Below are 19,461 nucleotides of genomic sequence, written 5' to 3'. Positions count from 1 at the left end.
CTTTCCCACCAAGATATTCGAACCCTAGCAAGCACAGAAGCCTTACAGCAACTGGAATAACTGGTACACCTTTAACCCACTGCACCACAGCTCAGACCCTTAAAAGAGGTGGTAATTTTGGAGTATTTCACCTCCAAAGATCACCACCTCCCAAGGGCAACTAGAGCTTAGTGAGGACTACTCATGTTCTTTCATCAAATTCCTGTTAGCATGGGAGAACTCTGTGTCTATGCTTAATGCACAAATTGCCTAAACACGCAAGAGAGATTTTACAACCTTCGAACACTTTCCCACCAGGAGATTCGAACCCTAGCCAGCACAGAAGCCTTACAGCAACTGGCATAACTGGTACGCCTTTAACCCACTGCACCACAGCTCAGACCTTTAAAAGAGGTGGTAATTTCAGAGTATTTCACCTCCAAAGATCACCACCTCCCAAGAGCAACTAGAGCATAGTGAGGGACTACTCACGTTCTTTCATCAAATTCCTGTTAATATGGGAGAACTCTGTGTCTATGCTTAATGCACAAATTGCCTAAACACGCAAGAGAGATTATACAACCTTAGAACACTTTCCCACCAGGAGATTCGAACCCTAGCCAGCACAGAAGCCTTACAGCAACTGGCATAACTGGTACACCTTTAACCCACTGCACCACAGCTCAGGCCCTTAAAAGAGGTGGTAATTTCGGAGTATTTCACCTCCAAAGATCACCACCTCCCAAGGGCAACTAGAGCATAGTGAGGGACTACTCACGTTCTTTCAACAAATCCCTGTTAATATGGGAGAACTCTGTGTCTATGCTTAATGCACAAATTGCCTAAACACGCAAGAGAGATTATACAACCTTAGAACACTTTCCCACCAGGAGATTCGAACCCTAGCCAGCACAGAGGCCTTACAGCAACTGGCATAACTGGTACGCCTTTAACCCACTGCACCACAACTCAGACCCTTAAAAGAGGTGGAAGTTTCAGAGTATTTCACCTCCAAAGATCACCACCTCCTATGGGCAACTAGAGCATAGTGAGGGACTACTCATGTTCTTTTATCAAATTCCTGTTATTATAGGAGAACTCTGTGTCTATGCATAATGCACAAATTGCCTAAACACTCAAGAGAGATTTTACAACCTTCGAACACTTTCCCATCCAGGACATTCGAACCCTAGCCAGCACAGAAGCCTTACAGCAACTGGCATAACTGGTACGCCTTTAACCCACTGCACCACAGCTCAGACCCTTAAAAGAGGTGGTAATTTCGGAGTATTTCACCTCCAAAGATCACCACCTCCCAAGGGCAACTAGAGCATAGTGAGGGACTACTCACGTTCTTTCAACAAATTCCTGTTAATATGGGAGAACTCTGTGTCTATGCTTAATGCACAAATTGCCTAAACACGCAAGAGAGATTATACAACCTTAGAACACTTTCCCACCAGGAGATTCGAACCCTAGCCAGCACAGAGGACTTACAGCAACTGGCATAACTGGTACGCCTTTAACCCACTGCACCACAACTCAGACCCTTAAAAGAGGTGGAAGTTTCAGAGTATTTCACCTCCAAAGATCACCACCTCCCATGGGCAACTAGAGCATAGTGAGGGACTACTCATGTTCTTTTATCAAATTCCTGTTATTATAGGAGAACTCTGTGTCTATGCATAATGCAAAAATTGCCTAAACACTCAAGAGAGATTTTACAACCTTCGAACACTTTCCCACCAGGAGATTCGAACCCTAGCCAGCACAGAAGCCTTACAGCAACTGGCATAACTGGTACGCCTTTAACCCACTGCACCACAGCTCAGACCCTTAAAAGAGGTGGTAATTTCGGAGTATTTCACCTCCAAAGATCACCACCTCCCAAGGGCAACTAGAGCATAGTGAGGACTACTCATGTTCTTTCATCAAATTCCTGTTAATATGGGAGAACTCTGTGTCTATGCTTAATGCACAAATTGCCTAAACACGCAAGAGAGAGATTATACAACCTTAGAACACTTTCCCACCAGGAGATTCGAACCCTAGCCAGCACAGAGGCCTTAGAGCAACTGGCATAACTGGTACGCCTTTAACCCACTGCACCACAGCTCAGACCCTTAAAAGAGGTGGTAATTTCGGAGTATTTCAATTCCAAAGATCACCACCTCCCAAGGGCAACTAGAGTATAGTGAGGGACTACTCACGTTCTTTCATCAAATTCCTGTTAATATGGGAGAACTCTGTGTCTATGCTTAATGCACAAATTGCCTAAACACGCAAGAGAGATTATACAACCTTAGATCACTTTCCCACCAGGAAATTCGAACCCTAGCCAGCACAGAAGCCTTACAGCAACTGGCATAACTGGTACGCCTTTAACCCACTGCACCACAACTCAGACCCTTAAAAGATGTGGTAATTTCGGAGTATTTCACCTCCAAAGATCACCTCCTCCCAAGGGCAACTAGAGCATAGTGAGGGACTACTCATGTTCTTTTATCAAATTCCTGTTAATATAGGAGAACTCTGTGTCTATGCATAATGCACAAATTGCCTAAACACTCAAGAGAGATTTTACAACCTTCGAACACTTTCCCACCAGGAGATTCGAACCCTAGCCAGCACAGAAGCCTTACAGCAACTGGCATAACTGGTACGCCTTTAACCCACTGCACCACAGCTCAGACCCTTAAAAGAGGTGGTAATTTCGGAGTATTTCACCTTCCAAAGATCACCACCTCCCAAGGGCAACTAGAGCATAGTGAGGACTACTCATGTTCTTTCATCAAATTCCTGTTAGTATGGGAGAACTCTGTGTCTATGCTTAATGCACAAATTGCCTAAACACGCAAGAGAGATTATACAACCTTAGAACACTTTCCCACCAGGAGATTCGAACCCTAGCCAGCACAGAGGCCTTACAGCAACTGGCATAACTGGTACGCCTTTAACCCACTGCACCACAGCTCAGACCCTTAAAAGATGTGGTAATTTCGGAGTATTTCACCTCCAAAGATCACCTCCTCCCAAGGGCAACTAGAGCATAGTGAGGGACTACTCATGTTCTTTTATCAAATTCCTGTTAATATAGGAGAACTCTGTGTCTATGCATAATGCACAAATTGCCTAAACACTCAAGAGAGATTTTACAACCTTCGAACACTTTCCCACCAGGAGATTCGAACCCTAGCCAGCACAGAAGCCTTACAGCAACTGGCATAACTGGTACGCCTTTAACCCACTGCACCACAGCTCAGACCCTTAAAAGAGGTGGTAATTTTGGAGTATTTCACCTTCCAAAGATCACCACCTCCCAAGGGCAACTAGAGCATAGTGAGGACTACTCATGTTCTTTCATCAAATTCCTGTTAGTATGGGAGAACTCTGTGTCTATGCTTAATGCACAAATTGCCTAAACACGCAAGAGAGATTATACAACCTTAGAACACTTTCCCACCAGGAGATTCGAACCCTAGCCAGCACAGAGGCCTTACAGCAACTGGCATAACTGGTACGCCTTTAACCCACTGCACCACAGCTCAGACCCTTAAAAGAGGTAGCAATTTCGGAGTATTTCACCTCCAAAGATCACCACCTCCCATGGGCAACTAGAGCATATTGAGGGACTACTCACGTTCTTTCATCAAATTCCTGTTAATATGGGAGAACTCTGTGTCTATGCTTAATGCACAAATTGCCTAAACATGCAAGAGAGATTATAGAACCTTAGAACACTTTCCCACCAGGAGATTCGAACCCTAGCACGCACAGAAGCTTTACAGCAACTGGCATAACTGGTACACCTTTAACCCACTTCACTACAGCTCAGGCCCTTAAAAGAGGTGGTAATTTCGGAGTATTTCACCTCCAAAGATCACCACCTCCCAAGGTCAACTAGAGCATAGTGAGGGACTACTCACGTTCTTTCATCAAATCCCTGTTAATATGGGAGAACTCTGTGTCTATGCTTAATGCACAAATTGCCTAAACACGCAAGAGAGATTATACAACCTTAGAACACTTTCCCACCAGGAGATTCGAATCCTAGCCAGCACAGAAGCCTTACAGCAACTGGCATAACTGGTACGCGTTTAACCCACTGCCCCACAGCTCAGACCCTTAGAAGAGGTGGTAATTTCGGAGTATTTCACCTCCAAAGGGCAACTAGCGCATAGTGAAGGACTACTCAAGTTCTTTCATCAAATTCCTGTTAATATGGGAGAACTCTGTGTCTATGCTTAATGCTCAAATTGCCTAAACACGCAAGAGAGATTATACAACCTTAGAACACTTTCCCACCAGGATATTCGAACCCTAGCCAGCACAGAAGCCTTACAGCAACTGGAATAACTGGTACACCTTTAACCCACTGCACCACAGCTCAGACCCTTAAAAGAGGTGGTAATTTCGGAGTATTTCACCTCCAAAGATCACCACCTCCCAAGGGCAACTAGAGCTTAGTGAGGACTACTCATGTTCTTTCATCAAATTCCTGTTAGTATGGGAGAACTCTGTGTCTATGCTTAATGCACAAATTGCCTAAACACGCAAGAGAGATTTTACAACCTTCGAACACTTTCCCACCAGGAGATTCGAACCCTAGCCAGCACAGAAGCCTTACAGCAACTGGCATAACTGGTACACCTTTAACCCACTGCACCACAACTCAGACCCTTAAAAGATGTGGTAATTTCGGAGTATTTCACCTCCAAAGATCACCTCCTCCCAAGGGCAACTAGAGCATAGTGAGGGACTACTCATGTTCTTTTATCAAATTCCTGTTAATATAGGAGAACTCTGTGTCTATGCATAATGCACAAATTGCCTAAACACTCAAGAGAGATTTTACAACCTTCGAACACTTTCCCACCAGGAGATTCGAACCCTAGCCAGCACAGAAGCCTTACAGCAACTGGCATAACTGGTACGCCTTTAACCCACTGCACCACAGCTCAGACCCTTAAAAGAGGTGGTAATTTTGGAGTATTTCACCTCCAATGATCACCACCTCCCAAGGGCAACTAGAACATAGTGAGGACTACTCATGTTCTTTCATCAAATTCCTGTTAGTATGGGAGAACTCTGTGTCTATGCTTAATGCACAAATTGCCTAAACACGCAAGAGAGATTATACAACCTTAGAACACTTTCCCACAAGGAGATTCGAACCCTAGCCAGCACAGAGGCCTTACAGCAACTGGCATAACTGGTACGCCTTTAGCCCACTGCACCACAACTCAGACCCTTAAAAGAGGTGGAAGTTTCAGAGTATTTCACCTCCAAAGATCACCACCTCCTATGGGCAACTAGAGCATAGTGAGGGACTACTCATGTTCTTTTATCAAATTCCTGTTATTATAGGAGAACTCTGTGTCTATGCATAATGCACAAATTGCCTAAACACTCAAGAGAGATTTTACAACCTTCGAACACTTTCCCACCAGGAGATTCGAACCCTAGCCAGCACAGAAGCCTTACAGCAACTGGCATAACTGGTACGCCTTTAACCCACTGCACCACAGCTCAGACCCTTAAAAGAGGTGGTAATTTCGGAGTATTTCACCTCCAAAGATCACCACCTCCCAAGGGCAACTAGAGCATAGTGAGGGACTACTCACGTTCTTTCAACAAATCCCTGTTAATATGGGAGAACTCTGTGTCTATGCTTAATGCACAAATTGCCTAAACACGCAAGAGAGATTATACAACCTTAGAACACTTTCCCACCAGGAGATTCGAACCCTAGCCAGCACAGAGGCCTTACAGCAACTGGCATAACTGGTACGCCTTTAACCCACTGCACCACAACTCAGACCCTTAAAAGAGGTGGAAGTTTCAGAGTATTTCACCTCCAAAGATCACCACCTCCCATGGGCAACTAGAGCAGAGTGAGGGACTACTCATGTTCTTTTATCAAATTCCTGTTATTATAGGAGAACTCTGTGTCTATGCATAATGCAAAAATTGCCTAAACACTCAAGAGAGATTTTACAACCTTCGAACACTTTCCCACCAGGAGATTCGAACCCTAGCCAGCACAGAAGCCTTACAGCAACTGGCATAACTGGTACGCCTTTAACCCACTGCACCACAGCTCAGACCCTTAAAAGAGGTGGTAATTTCAGGGTATTTCACCTCCAAAGATCACCACCTCCCAAGGGCAACTAGAGCATAGTGAGGACTACTCATGTTCTTTCATCAAATTCCTGTTAATATGGGAGAACTCTGTGTCTATGCTTAATGCACAAATTGCCTAAACACGCAAGAGAGAGATTATACAACCTTAGAACACTTTCCCACCAGGAGATTCGAACCCTAGCCAGCACAGAGGCCTTACAGCAACTGGCATAACTGGTACGCCTTTAACCCACTGCACCACAGCTCAGACCCTTAAAAGAGGTGGTAATTTCGGAGTATTTCAATTCCAAAGATCACCACCTCCCAAGGGCAACTAGAGCATAGTGAGGGACTACTCACGTTCTTTCATCAAATTCCTGTTAATATGGGAGAACTCTGTGTCTATGCTTAATGCACAAATTGCCTAAACACGCAAGAGAGATTATACAACCTTAGATCACTTTTCCACCAGGAAATTCGAACCCTAGCCAGCACAGAAGCCTTACAGCAACTGGCATAACTGGTACGCCTTTAACCCACTGCACCACAACTCAGACCCTTAAAAGATGTGGTAATTTCGGAGTATTTCACCTCCAAAGATCACCTCCTCCCAAGGGCAACTAGAGCATAGTGAGGGACTACTCATGTTCTTTTATCAAATTCCTGTTAATATAGGAGAACTCTGTGTCTATGCATTATGCACAAATTGCCTAAACACTCAAGAGAGATTTTACAACCTTCGAACACTTTCCCACCAGGAGATTCGAACCCTTGCCAGCACAGAAGCCTTACAGCAACTGGCATAACTGGTACGCCTTTAACCCACTGCACCACAGCTCAGACCCTTAAAAGAGGTGGTAATTTTGGAGTATTTCACTTCCAAAGATCACCACCTCCCAAGGGCAACTAGAGCATAGTGAGGACTACTCATGTTCTTTCATCAAATTCCTGTTAGTATGGGAGAACTCTGTGTCTATGCTTAATGCACAAATTGCCTAAACACGCAAGAGAGATTATACAACCTTAGAACACTTTCCCACCAGGAGATTCGAACCCTAGCCAGCACAGAGGCCTTACAGCAACTGGCATAACTGGTACGCCTTTAACCCACTGCACCACAACTCAGACCCTTAAAAGATGTGGTAATTTCGGAGTATTTCACCTCCAAAGATCACCTCCTCCCAAGGGCAACTAGAGCATAGTGAGGGACTACTCATGTTCTTTTATCAAATTCCTGTTAATATAGGAGAACTCTGTGTCTATGCATAATGCACAAATTGCCTAACCACTCAAGAGAGATTTTACAACCTTCGAACACTTTCCCACCAGGAGATTCGAACCCTAGCCAGCACAGAAGCCTTACAGCAACTGGCATAACTGGTACGCCTTTAACCCACTGCACCACAGCTCAGACCCTTAAAAGAGGTGGTAATTTTGGAGTATTTCACTTCCAAAGATCACCACCTCCCAAGGGCAACTAGAGCATAGTGAGGACTACTCATGTTCTTTCATCAAATTCCTGTTAGTATGGGAGAACTCTGTGTCTATGCTTAATGCACAAATTGGCTAAACACGCAAGAGAGATTATACAACCTTAGAACACTTTCCCACCAGGAGATTCGAACCCTAGCCAGCACAGAGGCCTTACAGCAACTGGCATAACTGGTACGCCTTTAACCCACTGCACCACAGCTCAGACCCTTAAAAGAGGTAGCAATTTCGGAGTATTTCACCTCCAAAGATCACCACCTCCCAAGGGCAACTAGAGCATATTGAGGGACTACTCACGTTCTTTCATCAAATTCCTGTTAATATGGGAGAACTCTGTGTCTATGCTTAATGCACAAATTGCCTAAACATGCAAGAGAGATTATAGAACCTTAGAACACTTTCCCACCAGGAGATTCGAACCCTAGCACGCACAGAAGCTTTACAGCAACTGGCATAACTGGTACACCTTTAACCCACTTCACTACAGCTCAGGCCCTTAAAAGAGGTGGTAATTTCGGAGTATTTCACCTCCAAAGATCACCACCTCCCAAGATCAACTAGAGCATAGTGAGGGACTACTCACGTTTTTTCATCAAATCCCTGTTAATATGGGAGAACTCTGTGTCTATGCTTAATGCACAAATTGCCTAAACACGCAAGAGAGATTATACAACCTTAGAACACTTTCCCACCAGGAGATTCGAATCCTAGCCAGCACAGAAGCCTTACAGCAACTGGCATAACTGGTACGCGTTTAACCCACTGGCCCACAGCTCAGACCCTTAGAAGAGGTGGTAATTTCGGAGTATTTCACCTCCAAAGGGCAACTAGCGCATAGTGAAGGACTACTCAAGTTCTTTCATCAAATTCCTGTTAATATGGGAGAACTCTGTGTCTATGCTTAATGCTCAAATTGCCTAAACACGCAAGAGAGATTATACAACCTTAGAACACTTTCCCACCAGGATATTCGAACCCTAGCCAGCACAGAAGCCTTACAGCAACTGGAATAACTGGTACACCTTTAACCCACTGCACCACAGCTCAGACCCTTAAAAGAGGTGGTAATTTTGGAGTATTTCACCTCCAAAGATCACCACCTCCCAAGGGCAACTAGAGCTTAGTGAGGACTACTCATGTTCTTTCATCAAATTCCTGTTAGTATGGGAGAACTCTGTGTCTATGCTTAATGCACAAATTGCCTAAACACGCAAGAGAGATTTTACAACCTTCGAACACTTTCCCACCAGGAGATTCGAACCCTAGCCAGCACAGAAGCCTTACAGCAACTGGCATAACTGGTACACCTTTAACCCACTGCACCACAACTCAGACCCTTAAAAGATGTGGTAATTTCGGAGTATTTCACCTCCTCCCAAGGGCAACTAGAGCATAGTGAGGGACTACTCATGTTCTTTTATCAAATTCCTGTTAATATAGGAGAACTCTGTGTCTATGCATAATGCACAAATTGCCTAAACACTCAAGAGAGATTTTACAACCTTCGAACACTTTCCCACCAGGAGATTCGAACCCAAGCCAGCACAGAAGCCTTACAGCAACTGGCATAACTGGTACGCCTTTAACCCACTGCACCACAGCTCAGACCCTTAAAAGAGGTGGTAATTTTGGAGTATTTCACCTCCAATGATCACCACCTCCCAAGGGCAACTAGAACATAGTGAGGACTACTCATGTTCTTTCATCAAATTCCTGTTAGTATGGGAGAACTCTGTGTCTATGCTTAATGCACAAATTGCCTAAACACGCAAGAGAGATTATACAACCTTAGAACACTTTCCCACCAGGAGATTCGAACCCTAGCCAGCACAGAGGCCTTACAGCAACTGGCATAACTGGTACGCCTTTAACCCACTGCACCACAGCTCAGACCCTTAAAAGAAGTGGTAATTTCGGAGTATTTCACCTCCAAAGATCACCACCTCCCAAGGGCAACTAGAGCATATTGAGGGACTACTCACGTTCTTTCATCAAATTCCTGTTAATATGGGAGAACTCTGTGTCTATGCTTAATGCACAAATTGCCTAAACACGCAAGAGAGATTATACAACCTTAGAACACTTTCCCACCAGGAGATTCGAACCCTAGCACGCACAGAAGCCTTACAGCAACTGGCATAACTGGTACACCTTTAACCCACTTCACTACAGCTCAGGCCCTTAAAAGAGGTGGTAATTTTGGAGTATTTCACCTCCAAAGATCACCACCTCCCAAGGGCAACTAGAGCATAGTGAGGGACTACTCACGTTCTTTCATCAAATCCCTGTTAATATGGGAGAACTCTGTGTCTGTGCTTAATGCACAAATTGCCTAAACACGCAAGAGAGATTATACAACCTTAGAACACTTTCCCACCAGGAGATTCGAATCCTAGCCAGCACAGAAGCCTTACAGCAACTGGCATAACTGGTACGCGTTTAACCCACTGGCCCACAGCTCAGACCCTTAGAAGAGGTGGTAATTTCGGAGTATTTCACCTCCAAAGATCACCACCTCCAAAGGGCAACTAGCGCATAGTGAAGGACTACTCAAGTTCTTTCATCAAATTCCTGTTAATATGGGAGAACTCTGTGTCTATGCTTAATGCTCAAATTGCCTAAACACGCAAGAGAGATTATACAACCTCCAACATATACATTATATTCACATCATAGCACAGGTAAAATAGTCTGTAATAATTTTTCCCATCTCCAACAATGCACATATACCTAAACTGCTGACATATAATTACATTCAAACATAACCATAAAATTACATGGACCAGAATGCTGGCACTTAAACAGAAATGACACTAGTCATTAATATATACACAACACATATATATCTAAGGTTCTTCATCCTTAGTAATAAGTTAATTACAATTTAACATCTTGCCCTGTACTGTTGACATAAGGGCTTACAATAATCACACAATGTTTCACTGGCCTCCTCCACAATTGGCAGCATCACTTCTCTTGTCTTCGTGTCCCATGGTTGCTAGGTCATAGATCCTCCATGACCCAGACAAAACCCAAGCTGTCCAGCCTGGTGAATGTTGTCAATGTCCCATCGTTGCTCTGAGCTAACGTGATCCTGGCCTCCAGAGCAACGGAGATTCCTACCCCAGGGTCATGTTCCCTTATGTCTGTGCTGACGTCTCGTTCCAGGGCACCAATCCCAGAACGCTGTAGATCCCTCACAGCTCTCTGGTCTAGGCCCATCCGCCCAGAGTGTGTCCACCTGTATTCACACCTTCCCGACCGCTGTACCTGCAAAATATTCCCTCGGAGCCCCCTGGCTCAATCCCATTATCACGTAACCCCCTCGGCTCCTTACTTTCTTCCCGTATATAGCCTGAGCGCAGCTGCAAAACCATTGCAGCTGGCCCTTATCCCTGCTTTGATGTCAGGGGGCGAATTTCGCCTATAACGTCACGTTGGCTTCACTTCCTCCCCCTTTTTTTTCTCTAGAATTACTGAGTGTAGCCTCATAGCTTCCCTTCTACTCTACCTGAAGCTCTGTGACATGATCCCGGGGGACCTTCTCAAGCCTAACACTCAGTAATGGTGCCGATGAGGTAATATACAGTATATACATACACATACATTATCACAATAAATACCTCATTAAAATAATTTCACACTTATGTCACTAAAACATCATACTGCTACTGGCTCGCCTCTAGCGAGATTCCTGTAACAACTTAATAAGAAATTAGTATATCTACTTCGCTCGTCCACTGCAACCACCAACACCTGAAATTTGAAATTCTACCTTATAATCTTATCCATAAGACTTACCCACTCCGACACACCATTACCTCTGGTCATCCCAACCACTGATGACCTCAATATAACGCCACACATCCCTACAACCACTTCCTGCGTCCTAACGCACCGACCTTGCTACGCCAATACTCACCTTACCGACTACTACCTGGCGCCCCTGCGCCACCATATACTCCACAACACCACACTCCATACCAGGCGTCCAAACGCCACTACACTACACCACCCAATGGCGTCCCCAACGCCCTCAACACATGCACGGCGTCCCCAACGCCCTCAACACAACACACGGCGTCCCCAACGCCCTCAACACAACACACGGCGTCCCCAACGCCCTCAACACAACACACGGCGTCCCCAACGCCCTCAACACAACACACGGCGTCCCCAACGCCATTACCACCACAGGCATATGCCTTGCGCCAGAGCGCATCAAAACACCACGAGACGTCACCACCAATAACACCACCAATAAGTAACCAGACGCCACACACACTCCCTTTTCTATCGTAATCCATTAATTACCTGACCAACACTCGTCAGGCATAATTTCTTGTGTAGTGGCCACCCGCCACACACTACCACCTGCGTTAATATACTTCAACGCTAATGTCTACAATACACCCGGTGTTACAACAACCAGTTATGCTACACATGCTACACCTTGGCGCTACAATGCCAACAATGTCATGCAATATACTACATCCATGATATCCACAAAGAAAACATGCACATTTCACTACAGTAAATACTATGCATTACGCTGGCGTCTAATAAGCCACTACACATGCATTACACTACACACCACATGCATTACACTACACACCCCGGCGTACAAACGCCAATACACAACCATGCACTACACCCGGCGCCACACACCCCCACCAACGGGACACGCTCCCCGTGTCCCACGATAACACTCTCCATAATGCTACCTGCACCCACAAAAAAATCTCCATGGCCCTCTCCACGGTACACGAGACATCGAACCACAGACGTCAAATTACGCGTCGCTCGCTATGCCTAGGAGTTCACAATTCACTTCGCCTATTTTCTGTATCGATGTAACGCCTGAAATCGCTAGAATCTTTAGGTAATATTTAATTATCTTTAAAATATTAGGTTTACACTTTACGTGAAAGTTAATTTACGTCATATTACGTAGTTTTCACGCTTGATTTGTCCTTAGCAACGTTTTATCACTATTACCGCCTTACCAACGATATAAAACAAGCTCCAAGGTGCGGCTCGTTTGGCCCACCCATCGCTTGGCCCGCACATGGCCGCACATGGCCCACGCTGGCCCACATTCACCCGCGCTAGTTTACCTCGCCACGCTGTATAATCCGCACTACGAACACTGTATAATCCGCACTACGAACACTGTATAATCCGCACTACGAACACTGTATAATCCGCACTACGAACACTGCACTTGTTTTGGATCCCGATGCTTCAATGGTCCAGACTTGCATCTTAGCCGTCTCTCGTTGAGGGAATCTGGAAAGAAAGAAATAAACCCCACATGTGCCCCACAATGGCCTAGTCCCTTTAATTAACTAACTCCTCTGACCTGGTCTCACCTGACCCTTCTTTCCTCCGTCTAGTAACCACCATTCTCACCACAACCCGACGTCTACCATTTCCCGAACATTCCCTCACCAACTAAACCAGAACCACACTTCCTTCATCTCGCAAAGTGTTCCAAAACCTGTTTGCGCTGCCACCAAATATGTCGTGACGCTAAACCCCGGTTCATTCCGAACACAGCGATTACACAATACATAACACCTTGCCTCAGCAACCGTTACTACCACCTATACTCCTACACACACCAGACCCTTGAGGCGTACCACTAGGTTTGTACTGGAACACAATGAGTGAACATATGGAAGGTATTTAAAGGCCGTCGGGTTTTGTCATTTAATTACAAAGAATAGACTCTGACAAATAATAATATATTAACATACTCTATTAGGTCAATACACTTCCAATACCCATAGACCACTTGACCTCCGCGATCACCACACACACTCGTAACTTCCGCCTAAGTCCCTAATACGGAATGATTACTACAACGCTCCACACCCGGTTAGTCTTACATTCAATACTCACATACTGCAGACATAACTTGGTCACTAAGATCACAACAGGTTCTCGCATAGCTGTCTGCTACACTTCGCTGCTGCCACAAACGGGGATCCAAAGGACTTGCTAGTTCAACCTCCACAACCAGACTGCCTCCAGCCAACCATGGCCTCAAACATTTCACCACGCCTCTGAAGGAAGGTATAATCCGATTAACCTTATCCCTAGAGCGGTAATCTTGTTCCTAGAAGCCTGACGAAGAATAATTCCTCTTTCCAGGAATTATTAATTTGGCTAAACAGCTTCGGTCTTAATCCATTGACCTTTCTTAGATATGTGATCCATAGTCTGTCTACTTACATGTACTTTCAATCATCATTCGTTAAGTGTTGTAGTAATGATCCTCTAGCTAATAATTCCTACTAACTTGTGGATTACAACACCTTAGAACACTTTCCCACCAGGAGATTCGAACCCTAGCCAGCACAGAAGCCTTACAGCAACTGGCATAACTGGTACACCTTTAACCCACTGCACCACAGCTCAGACCCTTAAAAGAGGTGGTAATTTCGGAGTATTTCACCTCCAAAGATCACCACCTCCCATGGGCAACTAGAGCTTAGTGAGGACTACTCATGTTCTTTCATCAAATTCCTGTTAGTATGGGAGAACTCTGTGTCTATGCTTAATACACAAATTGCCTAAACACGCAAGAGAGATTATACAACCTTAGAACACTTTCCTACCAGGAGATTCGAACCCTAGCCAGCACAGAGGCCTTACAGCAACTGGCATAACTGGTACGCCTTTAACCCACTGCACCACAACTCAGACCCTTAAAGGAGGTGGAAGTTTCAGAGTATTTCACCTCCAAAGATCACCACCTCCCATGGGCAACTAGAGCATAGTGAGGGACTACTCATGTCCTTTTATCAAATTCATGTTAATATAGGAGAACTCTGTGTCTATGCATAATGCACAAATTGCCTAAACACTCAAGAGAGATTTTACAACCTTCGAACACTTTCCCACCAGGAGATTCGAACCCTAGCCAGCACAGAAGCCTTACAGCAACTGGCATAACTGGTACGCCTTTAACTCACTGCTCCACAGCTCAGACCCTTAAAAGAGGTGGTAATTTTGGAGTATTTCACCTTCAAAGATCACCACCTCCCAAGGGCAACTAGAGCATAGTGAGGGACTACTCACGTTCTTTCATCAAATTCCTGTTTATATGGGAGAACTCTGTTTCTATGCTTAATGCACAAATTGCCTAAACACGCAAGAGAGATTATACAACCTTAGAACACTTTCCCACCAGGACATTCGAACCCTAGCCAGCACAGAAGCATTACAGCAACTGGCATAACTGCTACGCCTTTAACCCACTGCACCACAGCTCAGACACTTAAAAGAGGTGGTAATTTCGGAGTATTTCACCTCCAAAGATCACCACCTCCCAAGGGCAACTAGAGAATAGTGAGGGACTACTCATGTTCTTTTATCAAATTTCTGTTAATATGGGAGAACTCTGTGTCTATGCTTAATGCACAAATTGCCTAACCACGCAAGAGAGATTATACAACCTTAGAACACTTTCCCACCAGGAGATTCGAACCCTAGCCAGTACAGAAGCCTTACAGCAACTGGCATAACTGGTACTCCTTTAACCCACTGCACAACAGCTCAGACCCTTAAAAGAGGTGGTAATTTCGGAGTATTTCACCTCCAAAGATCACCACCTCCCAAGGGCAACTAGAGCATAGTGAGGGACTACTCACGTTCTTTCATCAAATTCCTGTTAATATGGGAGAACTCTGTGTCTATGCTTAATGCACAAATTGCCTAAACACGCAAGAGAGATTATACAACCTTAGAACACTTTCCCACCAGGAGATTCGAACCCTAGCACGCACAGAAGCCTTACAGCAACTGGCATAACTGGTACACCTTTAACCCACTTCACTACAGCTCAGGTCCTTAAAAGAGGTGGTAATTTCGGAGTATTTCACCTCCAAAGATCACCACCTACCAAGGGCAACTAGAGCATAGTGAGGGACTACTCATGTTCTTTCATCAAATTCCTGTTAGTATGGGAAAACTCTGTGTCTATGCTTAATGCACAAATTGCCTAAACACGCATGAGAGATTTTACAACCTTCGAACACTTTCCCACCAGGAGATTAGAACCCTAGCCAGCACAGAAGCCTTACAGCAACTGGCATAACTGGTACACGTTTAACCCACTGCCCCACAGCTCAGACCCTTAGAAGAGGTGGTAATTTCGGAGTATTTCACCTCCAAAGATCACCACCTCCCAAGGGCAGCTAGAGCTTAGTGAGGACTACTCATGTTCTTTCATCAAATTCCTGTTAGTATGGGAGAACTCTGTGTCTATGCTTAATGCACAAATTGCCTAAACACGCAAGAGAGATTATACAACCTTAGAACACTTTCCCACCAGGAGATTCGAACCCTAGCCAGCACAGACGCCTTACAGCAACTGGTATAACTGGTACGCCTTTAACCCACTGCACCACAACTCAGACCCTTAAAGGAGGTGGAAGTTTCAGAGTATTTCACCTCCAAAGATCACCACCTCCCATGGGCAACTAGAGCATAGTGAGGGACTACTTATGTTCTTTTATCAAATTCCTGTTAATATAGGAGAACTCTGTGTCTATGCATAGTTCACAAATTGCCTAAACACTCAAGAGAGATTTTACAACCTTAGAACACTTTCCCACCAGGAGATTCGAACCCTAGCCAGCACAGAAGCCTTACAGCAACTGGCATAACTGGTACTCCTTTAACCCACTGCACAACAGCTCAGACCCTTAAAAGAGGTGGTAATTTCGGAGTATTTCACCTCCAAAGATCACCACCTACCAAGGGCAACTAGAGCATAGTGAGGGACTACTCACGTTCTTTCATCAAATTCCTGTTAGTATGGGAAAACTCTGTGTCTATGCTTAATGCACAAATTGCCTAAACACGCATGAGAGATTATACAACCTTAGAACACTTTCCCACCAGGAGATTCGAACCCTAGCCAGCACAGAAGCCTTACAGCAACTGGCATAACTGGTACACCTTTAACCCACTGCACCACAGCTCAGGCCCTTAAAAGAGGTGGTAATTTCGGAGTATTTCACCTCCAAAGATCACCACCTCCCAAGGGCAACTAGAGCATAGTGAGGGACTACTCACGTTCTTTCATCAAATCCCTGTTAATATGGGAGAACTCTGTGTCTATGCTTAATGCACAAATTGCCTAAACATGCAAGAGAGATTATACAACCTTAGAACACTTTCCCACCAGGAGATTCGAACCCTAGCCAGCACAGAGGCCTTACAGCAACTGGCATAACTGGTACGCCTTTAACCCACTGCACCACAACTCAGACCCTTAAAAGAGGTGGAAGTTTCAGAGTATTTCACCTCCAAAGATCACCACCTCCCATGGGCAACTAGAGCATAGTGAGGGACTACTCATGTTCTTTTATCAAATTCCTGTTAATATAGGAGAACTCTGTGTCTATGCATAATGCACAAATTGCCTAAACACTCAAGAGAGATTTTACAATTTTCGAACACTTTCCCACCAGGAGATTCGAACCCTAGAAAACACAGAAGCCTTACAGCAACTGGCATAACTGGTACGCCTTTAACCCACTGCACCACAGCTCAGACCCTTAAAAGAGGTGGTAATTTTGGAGTATTTCACCTCCAAAGATCACCACTTCCCAAGGGCAACTAGAACATAGTGAGGACTACTCAGTTCTTTCATCAAATTCCTGTTAATATGGGAGAACTCTGTGTCTATGCTTAATGCACAAATTGCCTAAACACGCAAGAGAGATTATACAACCTTAGAACACTTTCCCACCAGGAGATTCGAACCCTAGCCAGCACAGAAGCCTTACAGCAACTGGCATAACTGGTACGCCTTTAACCCACTGCACCACAGCTCAGACCCTTAAAAGAGGTGGTAATTTCGGAGTATTTCACCTCCAAAGATCACCACCTCCCAAGGGCAACTAGAGCATAGTGAGGGACTACTCACGTTCTTTCATCAAATTCCTGTTAATATGGGAGAACTCTGTGTCTATGCTTAATGCACAAATTGCCTAAACACGCAAGAGAGATTATACAACCTTAGAACACTTTCCCACCAGGAGATTCGAACCCTAGCCAGCACAGAAGCCTTACAGCAACTGGCATAACTGGTACTCCTTTAACCCACTGCACAACAGCTCAGACCCTTAAAAGAGGTGGTAATTTCGGAGTATTTCACCTCCAAAGATCACCACCTCCCAAGGGCAACTAGAGCATAGTGAGGGACTACTCACGTTCTTTCATCAAATTCCTGTTAGTATGGGAAAACTCTGTGTCTATGCTTAATGCACAAATTGCCTAAACACGCATGAGAGATTATACAACCTTAGAACACTTTCCCACCAGGAGATTCGAACCCTAGCCAGCACAGAAGCCTTACAGCAACTGGCATAACTGGTACGCCTTTAACCCACTGCACCACAGCTCAGACCCTTAAAAGAGGTGGTAATTTCGGAGTATTTCACCTCCAAAGATCACCACCTCCCAATTGCAACTAGAGCATAGGGAGGGACTACTCACGTTCTTTCATCAAATTCCTGTTAATATGGGAGAACTCTGTGTCTATGCTTAATGCACAAATTGCCTAAACACGCAAGAGAGATTATACAACCTTAGAACACTTTCCCACCAGGAGATTCGAACCCTAGCCAGCACAGAAGCCTTACAGCAACTGGCATAACTGGTACGCCTTTAACCCACTGCACCACAGCTCAGACCCTTAAAAGAGGTGGTAATTTCGGAGTATTTCACCTCCAAAGATCACCACCTACCAAGGGCAACTAGAGCATAGTGAGGGACTACTCATGTTCTTTCATCAAATTCCTGTTAGTATGGGAGAACTCTGTGTCTATGCTTAATGCACAAATTGCCTAAACACGCAAGAGAGATTATACAACCTTAGAACACTTTCCCACCAGGAGATTCGAACCCTAGCCAGCACAGAAGCCTTACAGCAACTGGCATAACTGGTACGCCTTTAACCCACTGCACCACAGCTCAGACCCTTAAAAGAGGTGGTAATTTCGGAGTATTTCACCTCCAAAGATCACCACCTACCAAGGGCAACTAGAGCATAGTGAGGGACTACTCATGTTCTTTCATCAAATTCCTGTTAGTATGGGAGAACTCTGTGTCTATGCTTAATGCACAAATTGCCTAAACACGCATGAGAGATTTTACAACCTTCGAACACTTTCCCACCAGGAGATTCGAACCCTAGCCAGCACAGAAGCCTTACAGCAACTGGCATAACTGGTACGCCTTTAACCCACTGCACCACAGCTCAGACCCTTAAAAGAGGTGGTAATTTCGGAGTATTTCACCTCCAAAGATCACCACCTCCCAAGGGCAACTAGAGCATAGTGAGGACTACTCATGTTCTTTCATCAAATTCCTGTTAGTATGGGAGAACTCTGTGTCTATGCTTAATGCACAAATTGCCTAAACACGCAAGAGAGATTATACAACCTTAGAACACTTTCCCACCAGGAGATTCGAACCCTAGCCAGCACAGAAGCCTTACAGCAACTGGCATAACTGGTACGCCTTTAACCCACTGCACCACAAGCTCAGACCCTTAAAAGAGGTGGTAAGTTTCAGAGTATTTCACCTCCAAAGATCACCACCTCCCAATGGGCAACTAGAGCATAGTGAGGGACTACTCATGTTCTTTTATCAAATTCCTGTTAATATAGGAGAACTCTGTGTCTATGCATAATGCACAAATTGCCTAAACACTCAAGAGAGATTATACAACCTTAGAACACTTTCCCACCAGGAGATTCGAACCCTAGCCAGCACAGAAGCCTTACAGCAACTGGCATAACTGGTACGCCTTTAACCCACTGCACCACAGCTCAGACCCTTAAAAGA

Source organism: Procambarus clarkii, chromosome 19 (assembly GCF_040958095.1).
Source record: "Procambarus clarkii isolate CNS0578487 chromosome 19, FALCON_Pclarkii_2.0, whole genome shotgun sequence".
Classification (NCBI taxonomy): Eukaryota; Metazoa; Arthropoda; class Malacostraca; order Decapoda; family Cambaridae; genus Procambarus; species Procambarus clarkii.
Note: the sequence above shows the minus strand (reverse complement) of the source record.